This window comes from Carassius carassius, chromosome 29, assembly GCF_963082965.1.
Source record: "Carassius carassius chromosome 29, fCarCar2.1, whole genome shotgun sequence".
In the NCBI taxonomy this organism is placed as follows: Eukaryota; Metazoa; Chordata; class Actinopteri; order Cypriniformes; family Cyprinidae; genus Carassius; species Carassius carassius.
Window position 1 is genome coordinate 2,928,284 of NC_081783.1, and position 25,413 is coordinate 2,953,696.

General features: G+C 39.0%; 1 long non-coding RNA gene across 1 annotated transcript in view; it reads right to left on the reverse strand.

Annotated features, from left to right (window-relative positions):
* LOC132110061 (uncharacterized) overlaps window positions 1–24,894 on the reverse strand; it is a 141,701-nt gene extending 116,807 nt beyond the window's left edge. The window contains exon 1 of the long non-coding RNA XR_009424579.1: window positions 24,838–24,894. This is a non-coding gene — a long non-coding RNA (uncharacterized LOC132110061). The remainder of the gene's footprint in view (window positions 1–24,837) is intronic.
* Between the last annotated feature and the right edge of the window lie 519 nt (window positions 24,895–25,413).

The following is a 25,413-nucleotide window of genomic DNA, read 5'->3' on the forward strand; positions in this document are numbered from 1 at the left end:
ACTTTTACCACTTTCAACTCGCTGTCTGCCTGTGCAGAATGTACGTGCACGGGCCTCGTTTTTACAGAAGCCCCGCGCCGTATGTGACATAGTGTATGTGGGCACTGGGAAGTGGGCACGTTTACTATGCAGCGCGCTCGACCGATCTGTGTCGATCTTATGTGCGCTAGCCCTGTGTGCAGGGCTGTGCTTACATGTGGAGATGGGCACTGGGTAGTGGGCACGTCTACTATGTAGTGTGCGCGACCGACTTGAGTCGACATTATGGGCGCAGGCCCTGTGTGCAGGGCTGTGCTTACATGTGGAGATGGGCACTGAGGAGTGGGCATCGTCACTACATTTATAGCACCATCGGCCGTGGCCAGACGAACGTGCACGGGTTTCGTTTTTACAGAAACCACATGATGCGTGTGACATAGTGATTGTGGGCACTGAGGAGTGGGCACGTCTACTATGTAGTGCGCGTGATCGACTTGAGTCGCTTTTATGGGCGCGAGCCCTGTGTGAAGGGCTGTGCTTATATGTGTAGATGGGCACTGAGCAGTGGGCATCGTCACTACATTTATAGCACCATCGGCCGTGGCCGGGACACCAGAAATTACACATTTTTCGGGAAATATCTGGGTAGCCGTGATAACGGTTTTCGTGTGCAGGCAAGCGGGCAACCGTACAGGCTTGCGCATTGCAAAAAACACTGAAACAGTCACAATCTCTGGAAACTGAAACAGCAGCGCGCTTAGTTGAGAGCCCGGCCACAGTGGAACTCGTACACCGGCGCTTTGATGAAGCAGCCATCGAGTGTAGTGCCGACGCAGCGTCATGCAGCATGCGTAGATGGCTTTCCTAGGATGGCTTCGGGGCTCCCGGCCTCACCGTAATCCTCTGCCGCGGTCCCCGCGGCGCGGGGCGACGGCCAGTAGAGTGAGAACGGGGGTCTCGAGCTGCGTTGCTGAAGCTGTTGTGATAACGGCTTTTGTGTGCAGGCAAGCGGGCAACTGTGCAGGCTTGCGCATTGCAGAAAACGCTGAGACAGTCACAATTCCTGGAACTGAAACAGCGGCGCGCTTGGGTGAGAGCTCGGCCACAGCGGAACTCGTACACCTGCGCTTCGATGAAGCAGCCATCGTTAGTAGTGCCGACGCAGCGTCACACAGCAGGCTTTAGATGGCAACACCGCTTTTCGCCACCTTCGCCACCTCTTCGTGAAGCTCAGGAAGAAAAGAGGCGGGCTTTGAGAAGTACGCTCATCCGAAAGGGAAATACCATCCAGCCGGGAACGAGAGGGGGGGCGCTGGTGCAAACCACTCGCGGCCGAGACTCATCGCGGCCAACACGAGCATTCGCCCCGGCTCCTTCTCGATGTCAGCTCGTCTGCTGGGCTTCTGAGCAGAAGGCGCGAGATCCTCTGAGCCCTCACTGCCCGAAGCTAGCAGAGAGCGCGTGTCCTCTTCCCCCGACGCGGCCCTTAGATCGACTTCCTCGGACGACGCGCCGGCAAACAGCGGGCGCTGCCCACCGGGAAGCGATGCAGGGGGGGCCGGTGAAGCAGGGCGAACCGGCGAGCTCGGTTGAGCTGAAGACGGTTCCGGAATCCGCTGGAAGCGATGCTTTTACGGCGCCTCAGCGCAGCGGAGAATGCAGGCTCAGAGAAAAAGGCCAGGCGAGTCCTCAGAGTCACCATGGCAACAGCTCGCAGTGGGGGCATCCGCCGTCAGCGAGCGAGCGCTGCATGATCTTCACCCAGGCAGGAGACACAGATGACGTACCGGTCTCCCTCGCTGAGTGGAGCTCTGACGAGCCGCAGGAAGGCATCTTAAAAAAGACGCGAGCTCTTTTACGAGTGTGCTCGCAGGGCGAACACACACACACACACATAAAGAACAGCTTGGATATAACAGGATTGAAAGGATATAGGCGCCGGATAGCGCAGCAGGAACGGCAGTGGAAGGCGGCGATGCCAGCAGCTTCAGAATGGCTCGTCCTGCTGATGTGCTTTCTCAGACGGCGCTTGCTTCCTCTGTGATCCAGCGATGCGTGAGCTTCGCTGAAGAGATGAAAAATCAGGTGAGTCAGCCTTTTCGAGCTCCTTTTATAGGTTGGGCCACACCCGTTTCGGCAGGAAGTGGCAAGAAGGGCGCGAAGCGCCCTTATTGGTTTGATGTTGCATCAGCCCGCGCTCGATAGGCTGTGCAGTTACCGCAGAACAAGCCAATGAGCGAACGAGCCGTCTCGCCTATGGCTGTGTACTGCTGCAAATGCGCTTTACAAAAATACAAAATTAAGGATAATTTTTTTGCTTCAGTATTTCTTGAAAAGAGACTTTTCCCGTAGCGTCTTAGCTAAGACGCAGTACGAGAGAGCTCTCGTAAGAGAACTGCTTGTTTTGTGGTCTCATTTACCATTATTTTGAGAATGATCAAGGATGAAACCCAACCATTCCAATAGGAATTAATGTGATCTGGAATTTTGTGTGAGGGAAAATATATTTACCCATACATTGCTATATTATAATAGAAGTGTATGCAAGTGAGTTTCTCATATGGTTTCTATTCAGAATTTAGAATTCCAATTTCACAATTTGCTTGAAAAATAGCAGAATATGAGAGCTATGGCCTCATGTTTGGGCTTTTATTGTCAATCAGGTGAAACTAACACAGTCCTTCAACATCATTCACGTCTGTATCTCATAGGATAAGCTACATAAAATTAAAAGTCGGTGTCACTTGTCACAACCGGCTTCAAGTCATGACAAAAAGGAGGATGCAGTGAAAACCAAATTACTAATTAATCTTTTATTTAAACTGTGAGTAATTAGACTGAGTTCTGATAGAAGGTTTTTGGCAGTTTCATCGTAACAATGTATCTGAAAACACAAAGGAAAAAAAAATCATACTTACAAAATAAGAAAGAAACCAAACACAAAATAACCCCAAACAAAACCCAAGAGGAAATATCCCTCCTGAACACATTCATCACCCAAACTTAAATAAGGAGAGATAACAAGCAACAGGTGCACATGATTTAGCAGTACAGCTCCCGTTGCGGGGAAGCAGGAGACCCGTCACACACTGCTGTTGCCATGTGATTTGAAAGTGTTGTGCAGTGAAACTGACGCTGCACAATATATCATGGAAAAGAGAGTGAGTCAGAAGGATGTTTCAGAAGGTGTTTGGGCCAGCTGTCAATGACTGGTGGAAGAATTCATTTTTCTGTGAATGGTGTTTAAAATGCTGTATGATAAGCACAGGTTAGGGCTGTTGTGTACCCTGAGACAACGCCCACATGAACTGGAGCACAGCAGTATCGGCATCCTGCGAGTCACTCCGTGTCTGCTTTCAGGGACTGTAAATGCAGGTATTCGTTAACAGCAGACAATATTTAGCAACCACTGTAACTATTGCTCAGGGATAGCAATTTGAGCAAACCTCTAATCCTAGGTTTAAACTTAGGAACTTGTCCCACATCATTTGCTCTGTAGACATAAATGATAGCTCAACCCATGCAGCTCGTTCAGAAGAGGCGTGCTATTTCTGTTGTTGTAAGTGTTCAGACTTATGACGTTAACATGGCAAATGATACAACGAGCAAAAAAATCATTGCATTGAAAATGGGACTTTAATCTTATCTAGGGACCAGATTTTGGAGTGGGCTCATGTGTCACTTATGCCAGTATGCAAACACCACTCAGAACATGTTAGCAACTGCATAACAACACCCTAATACTGTTTCGACAACTTCTGACTGGATGTAATGACTACTGAAAAATCAATTCAGGAATAAATTACAATTAAAAATATATTCAAATAGAAAAAGGAGTTAGTTAAAAGAATTGTTACTGCATTTTTGATCAAATGAATGCAGCCTTGGTGAGCATAATGGGCTGTTCACACAGAACACCTTTCCATTGTTTTTCTATGCAAACGCATTAGACAGATGTCTCTTTGACCATCGTGTCTCACAACTTTTGCAACGTCTTGCACATGAGCATTGCATTTTTAAGACACATTGTCAACTCTTACACATAGCGCGCTTAATCAGCATCAGTTTCAAAACAGTGAACCAATCAGAAGACCCTGGAGGCGGGGCAAGCTGTGAAAGCTTTTGTTTAAAGTAGCAAGTTGGCAATGGGAACTTTTTATGTTTTATTTGACAGCAACATGGTGGAGGAGCTATTCTGCACTGTGCTTTAAAAAAAAAGAAAAGAAAAAAAAACACATTTTTGAAAGCTGCATCTCGGGTTTTTAAACATAAAGACACTTTCTGTGTGAACGGCCCCTAAAAGAGACTTCTTTTGAAAAACATTAAAAAATCTTATAGATACATTTTTTATTCATCAGTAGTGTATAAATAGAAATATATCTTGTTCCCACTAAGGACAAATAGTGATAAATGACTTTAAGTGTAAGATAAAATAATATGCTATTTGCACTTAAGGTAAAATATACGTAAAGTTAGTGAAAAATAAATTGCCAGTGAGGTTGATTATTTGTATTTAGTGTCTTTAGAAAATGTAAATGTTTTTTTATTACTTTTGGCCCTTTGGTCATTTTCATGAGGGAGTATGTTAAGAGTAGCCTAGATGGGGGGACAGGATTGGGAAACTACACAATGCATATTTGAACCTAAATGACCTGCATGAGCATCACTAAACAGCATGTTAGAGCATGTGAACTACCCAACAGGTCAAGTCTCCAACATGTCAACCATTCCACCCAAATGGTATTTTGACCCCATTTATATCTTGATTAAACCCTTGATGTGTTATTGTTTACTGTAGGAGTTTAGCACAGCCTCATATTTGAGAGGAAATCCTAAATAGAACAAATGTAATGGTGTAAGTTAAAATAATACCTCAGGATTATAAAACAGTTTGAGGTTAATTACTGCTTTACTCTCATAATCTCTGCTAGCATCTCTTGGGTGGGTGTAATGAGAAGAATGGTTAGCATGTCTGCCCTACCCATGAACTGAGATTTGTTCCACATCATTAGCATCTGAGGCCAGTCTCTCACACACTCTTAGAAAAAAGGGTTCATTGGGGTTCTATATAGAACCATAGGGTTCTTTACTCAACTCCAAAGAACCTTTTATGCTAAAAAGGTTTTATAATGACAAGAAAAAACCCTTTTGGCACAAAGGTTCTTTTTAGGCTATTATTCATTCATATATTAGCCTACATTATTCTGCAACATTTTGTATTTGTAATTAAATTAGGCTATTGTTTGTAGTAACTTAATATCACATTTTAATCATGCTGATTTTTGGAGAAAAACTGAAATGGAACTCTTCATGTGATATTGATTAACTACATAAAATGATATAAATATATCTCCCGAACTGATTCAAATGATTCGCGATCCCCAAACTGACTCAAATGATTTGCGAACCCGCCTTGAACTCCCGATCTGACTCAAATGATTCGTGAACCCGCTACGAACTCACGAACTAATTCAAATGATCCGCGAAGCCGCTCCGAACTCTTGAACTGATTCAAATGATTCGCGATCCCCAAACTGACTCAAATGATTCGCGAACCCGCTTTGAACTCCCGAACTGACTCAAATGATTCGCGAACCCGCTACGAACTCACGAACTGATTAAAATGATTCACGCTCCGAACTCCCGATTTGACTCAAATGATTCACGCTCCGACCTCCAGAACGGACTCAAATGATTCGCGGTCCTGCTCCGAACTCCCAAACTGACTCAAATGATTCGCGGTCCTGCTCCGAACTCCCAAACTGACTCAAATGATTCGCGAACCCACTCCGAACTCCCAAACTGATTCAAATGATCCGCGAAGCCGCTACGAACTCCCGAACTAACTCAAATGATTCGCGAACCCGCTTTGAACTCTCGAACTGATTAAAATGATTTGCCATCCCCAAACTGACTCAAATGATTCGCGAACCCGCTACGAACTCACGAACTGATTAAAATGATTCGCGATCCCGCTACGAACTCCCAAACTGAGTCAAGTGATTCGCGAACCCGCTACGAACTCCCGAACTGACTCAAATGATTCGCGAACCTGCTTTGAACTCTCGAACTGATTCAAATGATTCGCAATCCCCAAACTGACTCAAATGATTCGTGAACCTGCTCCGAACTCCCAAACAGACTCAAATGATTCGCGAACCCGCTCCAAACTCCCGAACTGATTAAAATCATTCACGCTCCGAACTCCCGAATTGATTAAAATCATTCACGCTCCGAACTCCCGGACTGACTCAAAAGATTCGCGATCCCGTTCTGAACTCCTGAATTGACTCAAATGATTTGCAACCCCTCTCCGAACTCCCGAACTGACTCAAATGATTCGCGAACCCGCTCCGAACTCCCGAACTGACTCAAATGATTCGCGATCCCGCTCCGAACTTCCAAACTGACTCAATTGATTCGCGATCCCCAAACTAATTCAAATGATTTGCGATCCCGCTCCGAGCTCCCGAACAGACTCAAATGATTCGGGAACCCGCTCCGAACTGATTCAAATGATTCGCGATCCCCGAACTCCCAAACTGACTCAAATGATTCGCGATCCCCAAACAGACTCAAATGATTCGGGAACCCGTTTCGAACTCCTGAACTGATTAAAATTATTCACACTCCGAACTCCCGAACTGACTCAAAAGATTCGCGATCCCGCTCCGAACTCCTGAACTGATTAAAATGATTCACACTCCGAACTGCCAAACTGACTCAAATGATTCATGCTCCGAACTCCCAAACTGACTGAATGATTCGCGAAAACCGCCAGCGCTACTATTGGCTTAGTTCTCTAATTTCATAACATTTACTGAAATTAAGGTACGAAAAGTATGTTGTTAACAAATAAAATATCAATATTTCCATTCCGAACTGCTTTCCACGTCGAAACATCCACGAACATAACCAGGTTATCAGATCACTCTCTCACTATTTGATTGCTCTTTATCCGAGCTCCCGAACAGACTCACAAACTCCCACCTCTTCTGTGGGTTTTATTGTTCTGGGTCTGAATTTGGGCTCCTGGGGTCTCAAAAAAGAAACATTTTCAATTTCCAAGATGAACGTTATGACAGAAAAGAGTGACATTTACTGCAGCACCTTATCATGGCACCATAACATATGTGTGGGTTATAGGGACTATTCATTTAAATGGATCAAGGATAATGATGCTTATCCTTATCCTTTTTTTAACACTCACTATTCTAATTCTATTCTTTAAAAAAATCTAACTACCTTTCTAATCTTTTTATATTCTATTTTCTTTTCATTAATTATGAAATTTTATGTGTGTGTGTATGTGTAAAGACCTCGGTAACACTTTAGAATACTGTTTCTTACTTACTACATTACTAATAAGGAATTATTGAAGAACTAAGAGGTGATTATTCATTAACACTTAACTCACTACTGTTAACTACTAAGGAAGATGTGTTAATTAATCAGTATGTAATATAATTTTATGATTGTGTTAAGTAACAGTTAGCTAATCAATAACGAATATATTCTGTGATACCTCCTGAAGAACTACTATTGATTATCTACTAGTTAAGGTTCAAGAAAAATAACTATGAAATAACTACTACTGAACAGTTATACGCAAAAAAACCCCACTATAATAATCAGGCTGTGTCCCACAAATCAAGTACTTGAGTAAAAGTACAGATCCCTCAATAAAATATTACTCCAGTAAAATTATAAGTAGGTCTATTCATTTTCAAAATTACTTGAGTAAAAGGACAAGTACAAAGTACTACTACACTAGCAACTTTGTTACAGCCCACTTATTAGTCTATAATGGAAATGAAATATGGACTTTGTTTGCTTCTAAATGTTTAACTTTTGATTATGAAAGGTTTGTTAAATTAGTTCAAATGTGGGCAGTATACATGTTAAAATGGAATAAAATATGCTGTATTAAGAAATGTTCTCATCTGAAATAAACAGATGAGAGTATTTTACAAAGTTTATGATTACTTTTATAGGTTGTTCTTAGTCAAAGTGATGTAGTTTATTATTATTTACTAATAGGTTCACTTTAGAATTCTGTAAGTCCTGCAAAATTATCTGATAATTCTTTATTAGTTACTAATGGGTTCCCAATGTTTTCACTTTAGAATACTGTTTCAGATTCTAAGTAATTCTTCAGGAATTATCTAATATTCTTTTATTAATTACTAATGGGTTCCCAACATTTCCACTTTAGAATAGGCCTAATGTTTCAGGTTCAAAATAAGTCCTTCAGAATGATTTGATAATTAATTATTAATTACTAATGGGTTCCCTATGTTTTTACTTTATAATACTGTTTCAGATTCTAAATAATTCTTCAGGAATTAGCTGATAATTCTTTATTAATTATTAATGGGTTCCCAATATTTTCACTTTAGAATAGGCCTAATGTTTCAGGTTCAAAATAAGTCCTGCATAATTATTTGATAATTCTTTATTAATTACAAATTGGATACCTGTATTTTCACTTTTCCTCAGACTTTGCCTTACATACAAAAATCTAATTAATGATAATGTGGTATATGCTGAGGAGGCACACATACAGTACTGTATATAAAATATAAAAACTAAGGTAATTATCGCAAGGCACTGGAGTCATGGTGGGGTTCCTATTGGAAGCTGATTTCTTACAAAACACTCACAAAACAATTTACTACATAGGCAAAACCTCTATAAAATGTATTGCATTTATTAATATTGCATTTTCATACTACTACTACTACTATTGCTATTAACATTTATATGAAAGGGTCACAATTCAATGTAATTGTGTAAAACTGTTCATTAGTAGTTACCTCATAGTTATTTTTCTTGAACCTTAACTAGTAGATAATTAATAGTAGTTCTTCAGGAGGTATCACAGAATATATTAGTTACTGATTAGCTAACTGTTACTTAACATAATCATAAAATTAACTGAAATAATTCCTTATTAGTAATGTAGTAAGTAAGAAATAGTATTCTAAAGTGTTACCAAGACCGCTAACACAAGCTTGCTCTATTCTTTTTTTATTCTATCTGTTTCCTTTATATTATATTATTTAAAATCCCATGCTAGGTGTACTGTGTTAAGCTAACTGAGACTTGTTATAGCACTTATATATCATTGCTCTTTTTGTTGTTTTTGATTGCTTCCACTGTCCTCATCTGTTAGTCGCTTTGGATAAAAGCGTCTGCTAAATGATTAAATGTAAATGTAAATGTAAATGGATGCAAACATCCATACAACGAAGGTTTCAATGAAAAGTCTAGGGGTAAAAAAAATACAAATAAAAGCGCTGATGGGAAAGTTTTGAAGGTGATCTACTGACAATGTGCAAATGAAAGAACCCTCATATAGCCAGATAGTTTCCATAATGGCCAATGCAATGCATTATTACAGCTGTGTCATGGTCAAAATTGGTTAAGACATGCTTTTTTGGACTACTGCAAGCCTTAGTAGATCACATTGCATGATTTATTTAGTCGTGGCCTAACGGTTAGAGTGTTGGACTTGCAATCCAAGGGTTGTGAGTTCGAGTCTCGGGCCAGCAGGAATTGTGGGTGGGGGGAGTGAATGTACAGTGCTCTCTCCACTTTCCTTGAGCAAGGCACCGAACCCCCAACTGCTCCCCGGGCGCCGCAGCATAAATGGCTGCCCACTGCTCCAGGTGTGTGTTCACTGCTGTGTGTGTGCACTTTGGATAGGTTAAACGCAGAGCACGAATTCCGAGTATGGGTCACCAAACTTGGCTGTATGTCACGTCACTTTCACTTATTATACACTTTCCTCCCATAAATTTTGCATCTTAAAGTAAAACACCTTTTAAAGCATATGCAAAAAGTTCAGCTGTGTCCATGCCTTTTATCACTAGTTTTTTAAATGCATGTCTTTCACTCTAAAAAAATAAAAGTTCTTTAAACTAATCAATGGTTCCACGAAGAATCTTTAAGATCAATGGAACTTTTCAATTGCACTAAAGGATCTTTATAGCGGAAAAGGTTATTGTGGTTATTGTGGCCCACGTCCCTCGGCCCCGCCCCACTCGCCACAGTTATTTATTTATTTTATTTATTTTTATAAATGTTCTTCACATAAAAAAATATTTTTTTTAAATATTAATTTAAACCTTAATTTTTACGACTGTAGAAGAACCATTTTTGGTTCCTCAAAGAAGCCATCAATGCCAATAAATAACCCTAACCTTAAGAGTGTAAATCCTGACAGTAGTTTTTTTAACGATGAAAGAGAGTTTGGGATGATGCATGCTGTTAGTAAATACGCTTTTAAAGATGCGACGGAAGTAGCAACAGGTCTTTTCTTCATTGACATTCATCTGAGAGTAATGGTTTATCCAAAAACAAAAATGTAGGGTGGACTCGATTCTATGCCAGTGTTTCCCAACCCGGTTTCAGGAGGCACACCAGCAACACATGCTTTGTATATCCCCCTTATCTGACCCATCCATTTCAGGTCTTGGAGTATCTAACAAGCTGATGAGTGAAATCAGGTGTGTTTGATTTGATTGGGAAAAGTTCAAAAAATGTGTAGTGTTGCTGTGCCTCCAGGAACTGGGAAACATTGATTTAAGTATCGGCTGTTGATTAGATTTTGAGATGTGGATGTTTTTCTCAACAGTGGAATCAGATGAAAGTGAGCTTGCAGTGGAGTTAAGATTTACAATAAGATCAATAAACATGCATTTAGAAAACGGATAGGGTAAGCTTCCATTTCTTGCCAACTTTAGTGGGAAACCTCTCTGCATGCAAGCTTCTGTTATTCTTTGGGTTTCTGGTGTGCTGTCAAACTCAATGCATTCCTTCCTCACTTGAAAACATGCAGTGTCCATTTCAACGATGTAAAACAGTGGCACTGAACCGCAGACAGAGCGGCACAATTAAAAGGAGAGGTGGAATGTGGCAATGTGTTTCAAGACATTCAGTATCAACAGACGCAGTCCAAGACAAACATGTCAGCCGTTAAAGAGTTATCAAGTCTGATTTGATCTGGGATATCCTGTATCAAAGACCACCCAGAAGCAAACACAGCCTAATGTTGGCTACATTTCCTTTGAATGTTTTGGTCCAGTCTCCTCTCCTTCATGCGATGTCCTCAGACTGCACACGTCTGTCACTGCAGATTCACCCGTGACTGATCCGCATCTGCTTCTCCCCGAGGCTGTTGTGGAGAAATGCTTCAGTGCTGTTTGCTAATGAAATTAGCGCTAGTCTGTCACACCACTAGGGATGTTGATGTAGATGTAAGATAAAATGTGCACGATAACATAATTAAGCAAAGATACCGCTAGATCTTACTGATACTACGGTCTTTCATAATTTAGCCCCAGGGCCATTTTAATACTGGGTTTCGGTACCCATCCCACACACCACATGACTATTTTCAATGCTTTACCATCAAATGTCTGGCAGGTTTGCTGGACATGGATTATGCAAAAATAAAAAGTCTCTCAAAAAACAAAAACGTCTAGTGACTTAAAGCTCTGGTGGAATGTAGGGCAAAAAACGAGGAGATCAGAGATTTATGCAATCTGACTCTGTGATGATAAAAGCATGGAAAATATTCAAACCAACTGTTATACTCTCCCAAAGCCATCATCAGCCACTGAGTCCTCAAGCTCGGCAGTACAAACATAACTGACAGCTTCATGGTGATAAAAATGACTGGGGAAGCTGAACCAGAATCATTTACTTTGTCAAGTAAATTAGTACTTGTGCAACTTCACAATTCACTTTTAATATACAATAAAAATACAGCATTGCTCCATATGGAGCAGATGAGGAATGCTTTTAAGCAGCACTAAAGGAGTTCACATTCCTGTGCCGGGCATTTGTAGGCTGCATTTACTTCACCATTTATTCACTTAAAAATAAAGTTGTATTTTTGTAAAGAAATTCATGTTGGCAATTTATATTTGTATGCAAAACTCATGTCAGCCATTTAAGCATTTGACTTTAGATCGTTAAAAAAACATGTGCAATCACGTGATCAGTGTACAGTAAAAAGTATTACTGAATATAGGAGAGTTGTTAGAATTGGGAAATGTCCTCAAGACAGGATCCAAACTAGGAACACCAGTAGCGATTGCACTTTTTTCTGTCTAATAACATTTATGTAATTTTGTTCATCGGTTGTTTTTGCCTTCTTTGAATCATTTCAGATTTCAAAGAGTAGATAAGCAGAGTTTGAAGGACAGCTGATGTTAATCTTAAACAGCTGTTTTTATCAGCAATTCCTCATAACCTCAATCTCTACCAGAACCACACCAGAGTCTAACTTTCCACAGAAACCAAAACAGCCATTGTATCAGCAATGGTATAAAATACAGTGAGTAATGCATTGCTGGACCAAAGCACAGCTCTCTTTTGTAAGGATGAGGCAACTCATCAAAGCCTGAAGCAATGGACATGGAAAACTCATTAATACATTTACACCCTGATAAATACCCCCCAAATAAAAACCATCTGTCAGGGGAGAAAGAGGTCAGGGTGAAGAATGGATGGAGAGGGGAAAATATTTTTTTCGTACTCTTGAGTTTTAACAGAGTAAACAAGGACGATTCTGATGGAAATCCTTGCGGATATGAGAATAAGACAGCATGTGCAAGACAGATGGCATCTATCACAGACAGCACTCTGGATACGACGGGACCTGTGTGCTGATGTAAAACGCTGAAGAAGTAAGAAGTGAACGTATATACATCAAAACTAACAGGCGACCCGCTGTGCAGCCCCCGTCTGCTAAAGCAATTGCGCATGCACTCTGCCTTCCTCCATGCCAGCAGCATTCCTGCCCCCGCCGCGGCCAATGTCCTGACAACCAGCCCGCTCCTGCTGCGTCTGTACCACCAATGCAAGTTCTTTAACATTAATCTGCTCTCATTTGGAGTTCTCGCTTGGCTAATTATCCCATTGTATGGAGTTTATTAGGTGCTTTGTGCTTGCCTGATAAATGCACTGGAGTGGGTTTCAGTGGCAAGGCCAGATGGCTATGGCAATGTGGGATCGCGGTGCACCTCCAAATCCAGCTACGGCACAAAGATACTCACGCAAACATGCACATGGCCTCGTTCCTTTCAACACCTGTTGTGAAAGCAGGACTTTCTTTCTTTTAAGCCTATAATTGTGAGGATTTTAATGAGTGCTTGGAACACAATATAGATAATACAAATCAAATTATATAAAATAAATAGTTTTTTTCTTGCACAGCTACAGAAATAAATACTTAACCAAAAAAAAAAAAATATATTAATATGATATTAATTGAGAGACAATTAAAGAGTAGGCCTACAAAAAGAGTCACAGAAATCAAACGGTCAGCACAAATGTTGTTTCTCTGTTTGGGTGTGTTTTTTGTTTACAAGCGTCAAATTTGGCGCCAGGTACAATACATGCTTTTACAACTTATAATTAATATTTGTGGTTACTTAGTTGTTATTCATTTTCAGCAAAATCTAGAATTAGACTAAAGTTACTTGAAATACATAATTAAATTCCTTTAACCAACAATGACATTCCCATGTTCAAAGATAATCCACCCATTTGCCTACAAGCATCAAGCTAATTATTTATGAGGAAAAACCCTCAGGTGTGTATACAGGTCATAAACAACTTGCCAGAATTTATGTAAACATACAAAGAAATTAAAGGATAGTTGGCTCCAAAATGCCAATTCAGTCAATCATGCACCCCCCATCATGTTAAATGTTGTTTGACTTTCTTTGTATGGAGAGAAAATCCAAGACATTCTTCAAAATATGGTCTATAGAAAAAAAGAAAGTCATACAGATTTGTAATAACATGTGGGTGCTTAAATAATGACAAAATATTCATTTTGGGGTGAAGTCTCCCTTTAAAGGACTTTAAAGGCCGGGCAGACAAACACATTTCACGCTTGCATCATATATAGGTTATATAAATCAGTTACTGGCTGGAATTTTCCATTGACACCTCCCAAAAAAATTATCTTGGAAAGCTGGTTATGATGCAGGGATCCCAAGGGCAGAATGACAAGTCTTGTTTTGTCAGTTATATATATTTATAGGTTTAAAAGGATATTAAGTTTAACATGGTTTCATCAAAACGCTTCATTTTCAAAGATTTTCCATATAAATCATGACATTTATAACTGTATTTTAGCTTTGACTAGATACCAGGCAACCATCCTATAAGATATGACAGCTTAGACTTCATAATGTTCGGCTATATGTCATTTGCGATACATTATTTGCTATGATTTGTAATCGATAAGAACAGTGTGTCATGGTTATTAAATGTAAATGCACATAAAACAATATCACCTTTATGTCACCTGCTCGAATCAGAACAAACACAAAGAGCACATTTTCCTCCTGTTTTAAAACAGGTCTCTTCTCTATGCCAAGTTCCTGAGAGAAAAAGTGAGAGCAGGCCAACAAATCAAACTGAGCAGAGCCCTGTGTCTCAGATGTTCAAACTGTCAAGTTGTTTTGTGGTTGTATCGGTTAACGCTTGGCATAGAAACTACACTAAATGGCAGCCCAAAAAGACTTACTGAATCACAATCAAGGATGTTTATTTACAAGTAAAACCTGGGAAGAGATTCGAAACCTCAAAACCTTCATTCATAACAAGCACAAAACACATAGTGCAGAACATGACTCTACATGTAACAGTGATGGAATCATTTTCTCTAGATCTACCCAATGCCAAATAAACGGTATTAGCATCGAAACAGTTCATTTTAAATTCCTGATTTGGTTTTTGGTGTGTAGGTTTTCATGATTGATAGTTTCAAAAATTCATTATTTTTCACATATTTTGCATTATTGCTGCACCTCTCTTCCCAGTCTGTTTCAAATGACTTGGTTAGTTCCTGTTTCAGTGAAGCCCCTCCTTCCAAAACATGAAACATGCTCTGATTGGTTAGCTGTCCTAGTGTGTTGTGATTGGTGATCCGCTTAGTCCATGTTCTGGAAATGACACGCCCCTTACCATAACCACACTGTTAAAAATGTATTGTATTTTTACAGGAAACTCCTGGCAACTAATTGCCGTGAATTTACAGCGAGTAATATACATGAAATATACTGTTGATTTAATACAATAAAATTCTGTGTTTATACAGCAGTGTTGCTGTGATTACAGTAGCATTAATACAATAAAATGTTGTATTTTTTATTTTTGTTGTACAATCCTCAACAGTGGTGACAATCCCGAAAAACAAAATTGCAGCAATGCATGCTGGGAGCCATGGACATGTTTTGTATGCTGGCATGAAACATGTCACCATTGATGTGTTTCATATGCCTAATGTTGATGTTTGTGAGTGTATAATTAACCTAAAACATGTTTTAAACAAAAAAGTTAGCAAAGACAATATTTATACACTGTTAAACATCCGTGTACAAACCAAAACAGTGTTTCAAACTATTTATTTTTATATCAGTTGGGTCACTTAAACCATTTTAGTGCAGTCAGTAGGTTGCTATTAAAACAGACTTGTTGATCTGCTTAATATATGCAAAAATATTTTCTGAAAACAACTGCAACTGCTGCAGAAAACAGCAAAAGTTGAGGAGCAAGAGCACAACTGAAGCAAACCCTGATCTCTATGATGGTGATCTCAAAAAAACATTTTCAATAAGACATCAACATCTTAACCTCTGTGAATTCTCAATAATAACTTCTGTAGATGCATGACAGAAATAAAATCATTCTGGTTAGTATTACTATAAGTGAAGCTGGTAATGCTGTATGTGGAGTTGTGGCTGAAGAAAGTTGTAGTTTGTTCTTATTTCTCTTTCTTTCTTGCTTGTTCAAATCAGGTGTTTGAATGACTCAGAGAATGTTGCAGGAACATTTTACTAACCTTAAAATAACATTATTCTAATATGGAAACTAAACTTTTTTTATGTTAGAAAGAATATGAAGGTACCAGTTTTAATGCTATCCCACAATGCTTTGTGGTGTCTGTAAAACAATGCTTCTACAGTGTAGTTACAATAATATTACAGGACTGTCCATCATTTTCCCATCATGCATTTGCATTTACAATAAAAACCATGAATACAGTGTATTGTTGTAAAATGTACTGTAAAATTACATCAATTGCTAACAGTGCACAAGTTGCATCTGCTCACCTGTAAAATAATTCAATTAAATTCAAGGTTATTTGAATAGAGCTTTTCATGATACAAATCATTGCAAAGCAGCTTTAAAGAAAATTAAAGTTTATGTATGTAGTTTTAGGGTTGGCATCAATATAAACATTAGCATGATTTTTTTCAACCAGGCCCAGTCCCCCTCTTTTTTGCATATTCCATTGGCAGGAATTATTTAAATAAGTGTTACTAACTGAATTTCTATGTGCAAATCTTTCACAATATTTTATAAATGCCAAGTTCTTTTATGAAACTCTAGATGGTGCTTGCTGATCGGTTCTTAATGTAACTGATGATATTCACAGTGTTAAATGACTTGGCACAAATTGATTGGTTCATGTTGCATATGCAGCCAATGAGCTTGGTGCTTTTCATATAAATGGCTGGTTAGTATCCACATGAGCATTTTTCAGCGCACTTTCAGAGTTCCTCTAAAACCCTTCACCTTCCCCAGCTCCACCTGTGTAGATCTGCTACGGCTTATTTGTGCAGCAGCAGTATGTCTTAAATACTCACAGCACTTAACGTCGTATGCATTTATGACCTCAAGGTTAGATTGTTGTAATGCTTTATTGGGTGGTTGTTCTGCACGCTTAGTAAACAAACTACAGCTAGTCCAAAATGCAGCAGCAAGAGTTCTTACTAGAACCAGGAAGTATGACCATATTAGCCCGGTCCTGTCAACACTGCACTGGCTCCCTATCAAGCATCGCATAGATTTTAAAATATTGCTTATTACTTATAAAGCCCTGAATGGTTTAGCACCTCAGTATTTGAATGAGCTCCTTTTACATTATAATCCTCTACGTCCGCTACGTTCTCAAAACTCAGGCAATTTGATAATACCTAGAATATCAAAATCAACTGCAGGCGGCAGATCCTTTTCCTATTTGGCGCCCAAACTCTGGAATAACCTACCTAACATTGTTCGGGAGGCAGACACACTCTTGCAGTTTAAATCTAGATTAAAGACCCATCTCTTTAACCTGGCATACACATAACATACTTATATGCTTTTAAAATCCAAATCCATTAAAGGATTTTTAGGCTGCATTAATTAGATAAACCGGAACCGGAAACACTTCCCATAACAACCTATGTACTTGCTACATCATTAGAAGAATGGCATCTACGCTAATATTGGTCTGTTTCTCTCTTGTTCCGAGGTCACCGTGGCCACCAGATCCAGTCTGTGTCCAGATCAGAGGGTCACTGCAGTCACCCGGATCCAGTACGTATTCAGACCAGATGGTGGATCAGCACCTAGAAAGGACCTCTACATCCCTGAAAGACAGCGGAGACCAGGACAACTAGAGCCCCAGATACAGATCCCCTGTAAAGACCTTGTCTCAGAGGAACACCAGGACAAGACCACAGGAAACAGATGATTCTTCTGCACAATCTGACTTTGCTGCAGCCTGGAATTGAACTACTGGTTTCGTCCGGTCAGAGGAGAACTGGCCCCCCAACTGAGCCTGGTTTCTCCCAAGGTTTTTTTCTCCATTCTGTCACCGATGGAGTTTCGGCTCCTTGCCGCTGTCGCCTCTGGCTTGCTTAGTTGGGGACACTTCATCTACAGCGATATCGTTGACTTGATTGCAAATAAATGCACAGACACTATTTAACTGAACAGAGATGACATAAATGAATCCAATGATGAACTGCCTTTAACTATCATTTTTGCATTATTGACACTGTTTTCCTAATGAATGTTGTTCAGTTGCTTTGACGCAATGTATTTTGTTTAAAGCGCTATATAAATAAAGGTGACATTGACATTGACATTGACTTAACGTCGTATGCAATGGTCGTAGCAACCTCTTGTACATCCTTGCAGCAGCAGCAGCAATAATCTACAACTACAACAATAACTAACAGCAGCAGCGTAGCAGATCTATTTCTCCAAGACCAAATACATTAGAGACATAGGCGTTAACCTTTAGATAAAAGTAGCTTCTGAAACGTGCTGTGGCACGGCTGGTATAAACATAAATATTGACTATAGTGACCACGATCAGTTCTGGTGGCTGTGTCGGAGCCGTAATGCAGTGGTAATAAGGGGTTATCCAAGCAATAATGCCCCTTTTACATTTTACTAAAAAATTATCATTTGATTTTTACAAATGCTATGTGACCTGTAAATGTGAAAAAAAAATGCAGTTCATCAAAATATTCCTTTTTTAAAATTGCCTGAAAAAACACTTTCTGAGAGTAAACCACTTTTGATATATACGTATAGGCGTTTTTGCGAAATTGTGTTTCCTTAGGTGTATTTTCGATTCGCAGTTCCTATTTGTGCAATTTGAAGGGTGATGGAAACACAGCTACTGTGAAATCATAATATCCGGAAGAAGTGTGCTATACTATATAAACAAGCTTCTTGAAATGTGTTTTCTGTTAAAGAAAATATCCTTTAAGAATGGACTTTGAGTTTTGTAACTTTTGTTATCTTTTTTTGTTATCTGTTTTATACTCAAACAGCAATACTACACACTATACTAAAGCTGAAAAAGTGAAAAAGCATAAAAGCATAATGCATACAACAACAAAAAAAAAACGCAGTTTAATCATTTTCTTGGTCACATAATACTGTCCCTGTTGAAAAAAACAGCATACGATGGTTAGGTCTTGAAGTCTTGAAGCTGCTGTTTTGAGCTGGTTTAAGTTGGTCATGAGCCGGTCCTTAGCAACTATCTCCTGCCCAGGACCAGGTTAGGACCAGCACATGATCATCTTATTATTATTATTATTATTAAATTATTTTTTTCTCAAACCAGCAGCCATGCTTCAAAACATACGTAACCAGCATAAGCTGTTTTTTTCAACAGGGATGCTCAATATTGTGATGTGTCCTGAAGAAAAGTGCCTGAACTTAAAAAGTTTAGCTTCCAGTGAAAGTGATAATCAAGTAAGTGTGAGAGCAATTCTGCTTCTCCACTGCGAAAAATGCCATTTATTTCCCTACAATGAGCCGTGACAGCCTCTTTCCTCACTCTGTAAGAGCAGATGGATGGAAGGCAGACGGCCAGCTGAAGGATTAGAGGATCAATCAGCGAGACGACAAGGGCTAACAGATAATCAGCGAAAGGGCATGTACCTAGAGGTCATGCACAAAGAGAGGGCATTGTGTCCTTGAGGAAGGGTCGTACCTATTGCCTGACTCTCACATAGCATCAGATCTCGTCCTCACGCTGACAGCCAGCACCCCACGGCTCAGTTGAGATGAAAATACCAGTAAAGGGTCACAAAGGGTTGAAGAACCCTCATTAGAGGAAACTAGACACCTTTTCCCTACATAAACATGTTTCTGAACTTCATTTCTAAGCAGAAAAACGAGTTCTCACACTGTTCTGTACAACATGTCCAAGACAAAAGACCTAGGCTAAATCCTTTGGACAAGGCAGCTGGAAAAAACAATGCATGATGAATGAAAAGAGACTGAGAAGAGGATGATGACAGGGAGAGGTATGATGGGGAGGGACCGTGGCAGCAATATAAGAACTTCAATTATAGTCAAAAGTCATAAAATCCTCAAGAATTGCCTGCTGATGCCCATGAGTGGTGAACTGTGGAGATATTGATGGGAATGGGACAGATCTCCACCGTGCGGTTTGTCATTAAGACATAATCGAGGACCAGAACTCCTGTAATTACGGCTGGATGCTTTATGCCGTGAGTCATGTGACACTCCATGACTTTAACACCGTAGGTGCATCCAACCTGAGGCACGGCTACAGATAGCGATCGCCGAGAGTAGCCCCTTGCAATCGGGAGTGGGATTGAAAACGGAGCCGTCAAGCCGGACACTTTCTGCTCCCGTTAGTGACACTTAAGCGGTGTTTGCATACTTTTTCACAGATTAAGTGAATTAAATACAATATTTGTCAAATACACAGACGTTTCAGAAACATTTTCATGAGCAACAGAAACACTTTTTATTTACTGCTTAATACAGCGCCATCTTTTCAACATAATCATATACTATTTAAAAACTAATAACGTGGGGATATATATGCTTTTATCAGTGTCATGATAAATGTGACTCAATAAAAAAGTACGCTTACACTAAAAAAGCTTTTAGCATTCTAAAAACAGATTATTGGAACTGAAAAAGTTTGAATAACCCAAAACACGTAATCGTTGTCATGCGGTGAATCTGGCCAATCGTGAAACAGCTGTTTCGTCACCTCTGCAGTCGCTCTAGAGAAACTGCGGCGGCTGAGTCAGCCGGCTGCTCTCGAAACCATAGACAGTAAAAGATATGGACACAGCGAACCAAGGAGACAAGTGAAGTCAGTTAGAAGCATGCACTTCCTGGGGGTCGAGCGTACTGCGCAGGCTCAAACTGAGCTTGATGATGTAGATGTCACGTGAGCAACCTGTAAGTCTTCTAATCGCTGTGCCAAGAGAAATCTGAATCACCCACCACATCTTGCAGACGTTGTTGAATAATTTTGTAAGTAAAAGATTGGCTGGGAGCTTTTCCTCCTGTCCATACGGTAATTTCTCTACTGTGTGACAGAGAGTCACTGGTTATGATGCAATCGTTAGCCTATTTTTTTACAAAAACTGCTTCTATGGGGCCATAACGTAAGATACTAGGTAATGGGGCCTTTTTGATGAATTTTCGTGTTTCTTTAGAAATAATTGATGGACAAATGGAGTTTTTAAACGCCTCAGATGTAAAGTTATTTGCTGTCAAAGTGATGCCAAAATGAATGGGAGTCAATGGAATGCTAACAGCAGGTGGGGGTCTGCTAATCAATGGCGGCGCCCAGGGAAGCTTCAATAAATTCTCACACAAGTTGCCATATTGAGTATACGCAACAGGAACGAGCGCAATTAAAAATGGAAGGCGAAGACTTGATTTATCTCCATTTTAATAGTCCTCTGCTTTTATATAGCTTTTTAGATGGATCTAAAAAGTAGGATCTGCAATCACTGACACATGCAAATACACTGTGTTTTCCACCAACTGGCAACCCGAGGTTTGGAAATATTATTGGCTAAACTTGCAGTGGATTGAGTCACACCCAAACAAAAACAGACATTCTGACACAGAACACACATTTAAAAGTAGAATAACTGGTTGTAGCATTGTTTTTTTGCAGAAACAATAAACTTCCCGTGTTTTCTAAATATCTGCAAACATATTAAGGTATTTTAGTCAAAAAATTACATACAGCACCTTTAAGCATCTGATTTATGCACATCTTTCACTCAGAATTAGACAATGAATAGAGCTAATGAGAGACAAGGTAGCTGTTTTTCTGTCAGCAAGCAATAATCTGGCATTAGGACTCATCATCAGCCTGTTGTCTGCGGGTAGAAACAGACAGGTGCTGTGGTGACGTATGAGCACCTAATGTTGATCGATGGGTCTGCTTGGCATTGTATGAATGAGTTTCTATATTTGGATTTTAAAGCTCACAGGTACACAGGTACACACTGCCTTGAAATATGTCTGTTTTGAATTGTGCTGTGCCCATACAGCAAAGTATGTAGGTCAAGCAACAAACGAGTTTCAAAAGAGGGAATGATCTTGTTGGCAGAGAGTACGAAAAGCATTAAAGTAACCCTAAGGCACCACATTAATTCATTATTTTCATGTTACATCTGATAGTCGATAAATAGCTGATATATTCACCTTATTTTGTATAAATGAGTTCAAAATTAAACATTAAGCCTATTTAAATTCTTCAAGTATGTTCAGGCAACACAATAATATAATTTACAGTATGAAGATTGATATTCATTTCACTAAAGATCACAAAATATTCATGTTTTAAATAAGGTCAAATCTAAATGTAAATGACGTGTTTTTTTTTATTCATGCACAATAAAATTTCCAATGTTGATGAAAACCAATAAATTAGCATGTGTTTATTGTGCATCATAGTAAATTTGGAATTCTACACGAGTTGAATTCAATTAGTCTAGCTTAAATAATGTAACATTCTAGTATTGATCAGTGTCTGTGATCAGTGCTTAAGTTAATTAAACACACACACACACACACACACACACACACACACACAAAATAACAATAATAATAAATGCACAAAAAATATTAATAACGTGTGACATTTCTGTTTCAAGACATATTTTGGGGCAATTTCCTAGATTGAGTATGTTTCAGAATAAAATTTTCCAGGGCTTTGTGTCAGTTCAAGTCATTGGACAATTATTATTAGGCTATTATTAAGTTCACTAGGATTTTAACTCATAACTACTGAGCTTTACAGTACCAATAGAAAAGCAAAGGCAGGTATTGATGAAGACTGCAACAGAAATAAAGACTGTTATATTATAGAACGGTATTATGCACTAAAGTGGCTTAAATCTATACAGTGAGTAATACATCATTAGCAACACACACTTAACAAACAAATACAAATGTTTCCTGAGAGTGACGCATCCATCTGTGAATTGTCAAGCTCTTCAGACAAATGCATTCAGCCTAACGTTTCTTGAGAAAAAAAAACAAACAAAACCTAATGTTGTGACTGGTGTGCACAGGAGAAAGGACTTCGACAGAAACTGCCCATACTTGCTGGTGCTTTTTTCCTTAGTTCATTACAGGTTGTGAGAAGGACTGGCTGTTTGCAGTTGCATCAAAAGACCCCATAGACCACATGCTCAAATTCTCTAATATATCACTGTGGGATTTCCTCCTTTAACAAAGCATTCTCCCCATGACCCCTCAGTGCCTTTGAACACCAACTCAATTGTTTCATCTCTGACAGGGAGCTGTGAATGAATGATGAATTGCCCCAGAACAAAGAGCTCTCATCCAACACAATCGGACTGTTGAAAAGTACTTTCTGCCGACATGTTTACTTTATAGTCAAGGACGTTGCCTCTTCCCAGACCCAAATCTGCAGATAAATGAAGCTTGCATGGCACCAAGATGCCCAGGCGTTGTGTGGTGGACTGTGAGATTGACGGGCAGCGGGTGGGTGGGTGACTGAAGAGCAGAAATGGGCAGATGGTGGTCTGCTGGGACGTGATTAAGTGGCTTCACAGCAAACTGTCTGCAGGCAGGTGAGTTTAACACTGCTGCGAAGGCTCAGTCTCGCTTGGCTGTTACATTCAGAAAACTTTGAGGCCACTTTGTGTCCAAGTCACTCCACACTTCAGTGCAAAGCTCCTAAGCTGTTTTAAGTTTGTCTACAACAGGGGTCTTCCGACTTATTGAGGCCATGGACCCCCTTGATTGATAGAAAGAACAATTGAAATACTGTATAAAATTATATAGCTTGACTGATTATAATGAGAATAATCTAATTAAGCCACTCTCTTTCTCTGTCAGAATTTATTTATTTGTATTTTTTTGCCAGCCACCTCCAGCATTTTTGATGATTTTCAGAAAACATATATGACCCCAAAAATATTTTGTCATTTTGTATTTTGTATTAATATCTGAACATAAAATGTGTCAAAAGAAAGAACAGGGCCTCTGCTTAAAATTTTTTATTTTAGCTTCATGTACTGTGTTTTTTTTATTTTGTTTTATGTTTCCAAAAAAAAAAAAAAAAAATCATTTTGAACAAAAAGCTGGAACAAATCACATTTTTACATTTTTTATTTAGCTTTGGATGGGATTCAGAATGATGATTAAAACATACAAGGAGTCGATCAAGTTAATCAAGACCTCCAAAAGTTCATAGTCCTTAACTACTTCCTTGGTCAACATTTAAATTCACTAATGTTGGGCAGTTTTGATTTATATGCTGTTTAATACTTGATTATTGCATTATTTTACACATACATCTGCTCACATACAGTATGCAATCGCTTGTTTCTGCGTCTTCTTCACCTTTGTTTGATTCGAACGTTCAATGCTTTTTCAGCGATATGTAACAGTGCCCCTGCATGAAAACATGAAAATTTGGTCAATGGTGGAGAAAAAGTTAATAGCTAAAGAGTTTTAATGACCCTAATTGACTTGTTTAGCTCTGAAAAAGTCCAGGTAAACTTGCAGACAGCATGTTTTAGATGCTGATATATAGTCTGCTGGGGAAAGAGGGCAGCTCGGTCCACATTAGCTGGATTTCCATCACATGCTGGAAGAAATTATCGGACTGGAAAGCAGACAGCTGTCAGTAATCTGAGGGCAGAGCAGCGGTTAGTCTCGCCCCCATGCCAGGCCATGCTGCCACCCCTCCACCGTCACTCTCCAAGAAACACTCAATTACCACTGAACAATCAGCCATTGACTGCTAAACGAAAAACTGTTTTATATATATATATATATATATATATATATATATATATATATATATATACAGTACAGACCAAAAGTTTGGAAACATTACTATTTTTAATGTTTTTGAAAGAAGTTTCTTCTGCTCATCAAGCCTGTATTATCTGATCAAAAATACAGAAAAAAATGTAATATTATATATATATTTAAAATACACTGCTGGTCAGTAATTTGGGGTCAATAATTTTTTTTTCTTTCTTCTTTTTAAATAAAATCAATACTTTTATTCAGCAAGGATGTGTTAAATTGATAAAAAGTGATAGTAAAGAAAATATATTATTAGAATATATATTAGAATTTTTTATTTTATTTTGAATAAATGCAATTCCTTTTAACCTTTTATTCATCAAATATATTAGACAGCAGAACTGTTTCCAACACTCATAATAAATCAGAATATTAGAATGATTTCTAAATGATCATGTGATAGACTGGATGTTACATGTGACACTGAAGGCTGGAGTAATGATGCTGAAAATTCAGCTTTGCATCACAGGAATAAATGATTATTTAAATAAAAGTATATTCAAGTAGAAAACTATTATTTTAAGTTGTAATAATATTTCACAATATTACTGTTTTTTTCTGTATTTTTGATCAAATAAATGCAGGCTTGATGAAACTTCTTTCAAAAACATTAAAAATAGTAATGTTTCCAAACTTTTGGTCTGTACTATATGTATGTATATATCTTAAACTTAAAAGAAAAGGTGTCCTTAGTAAAAACAGACTACATTCGTCACTTGTTTTGCTCATGAACCCCAGTAATGAAATAAGTGTCCTCAATGGTGGTCTTAAATGAACAACAAGCAACCTGAAAACATGCAGGTCAAGCAGTCAAGCTGTCGCATGAGCTTGAGTTATGGGCTTTTTTCTAAAACAGAATTCTTCTCAGAAACAGACGAGTAAACACCACATTTATTGTTGTATTAACTAAATTGAATTTGAATTAGAATTTGACAACATGCTTTACCAAAAAAAAAAAAAAAAAAAAAAAAAAAAAATAGA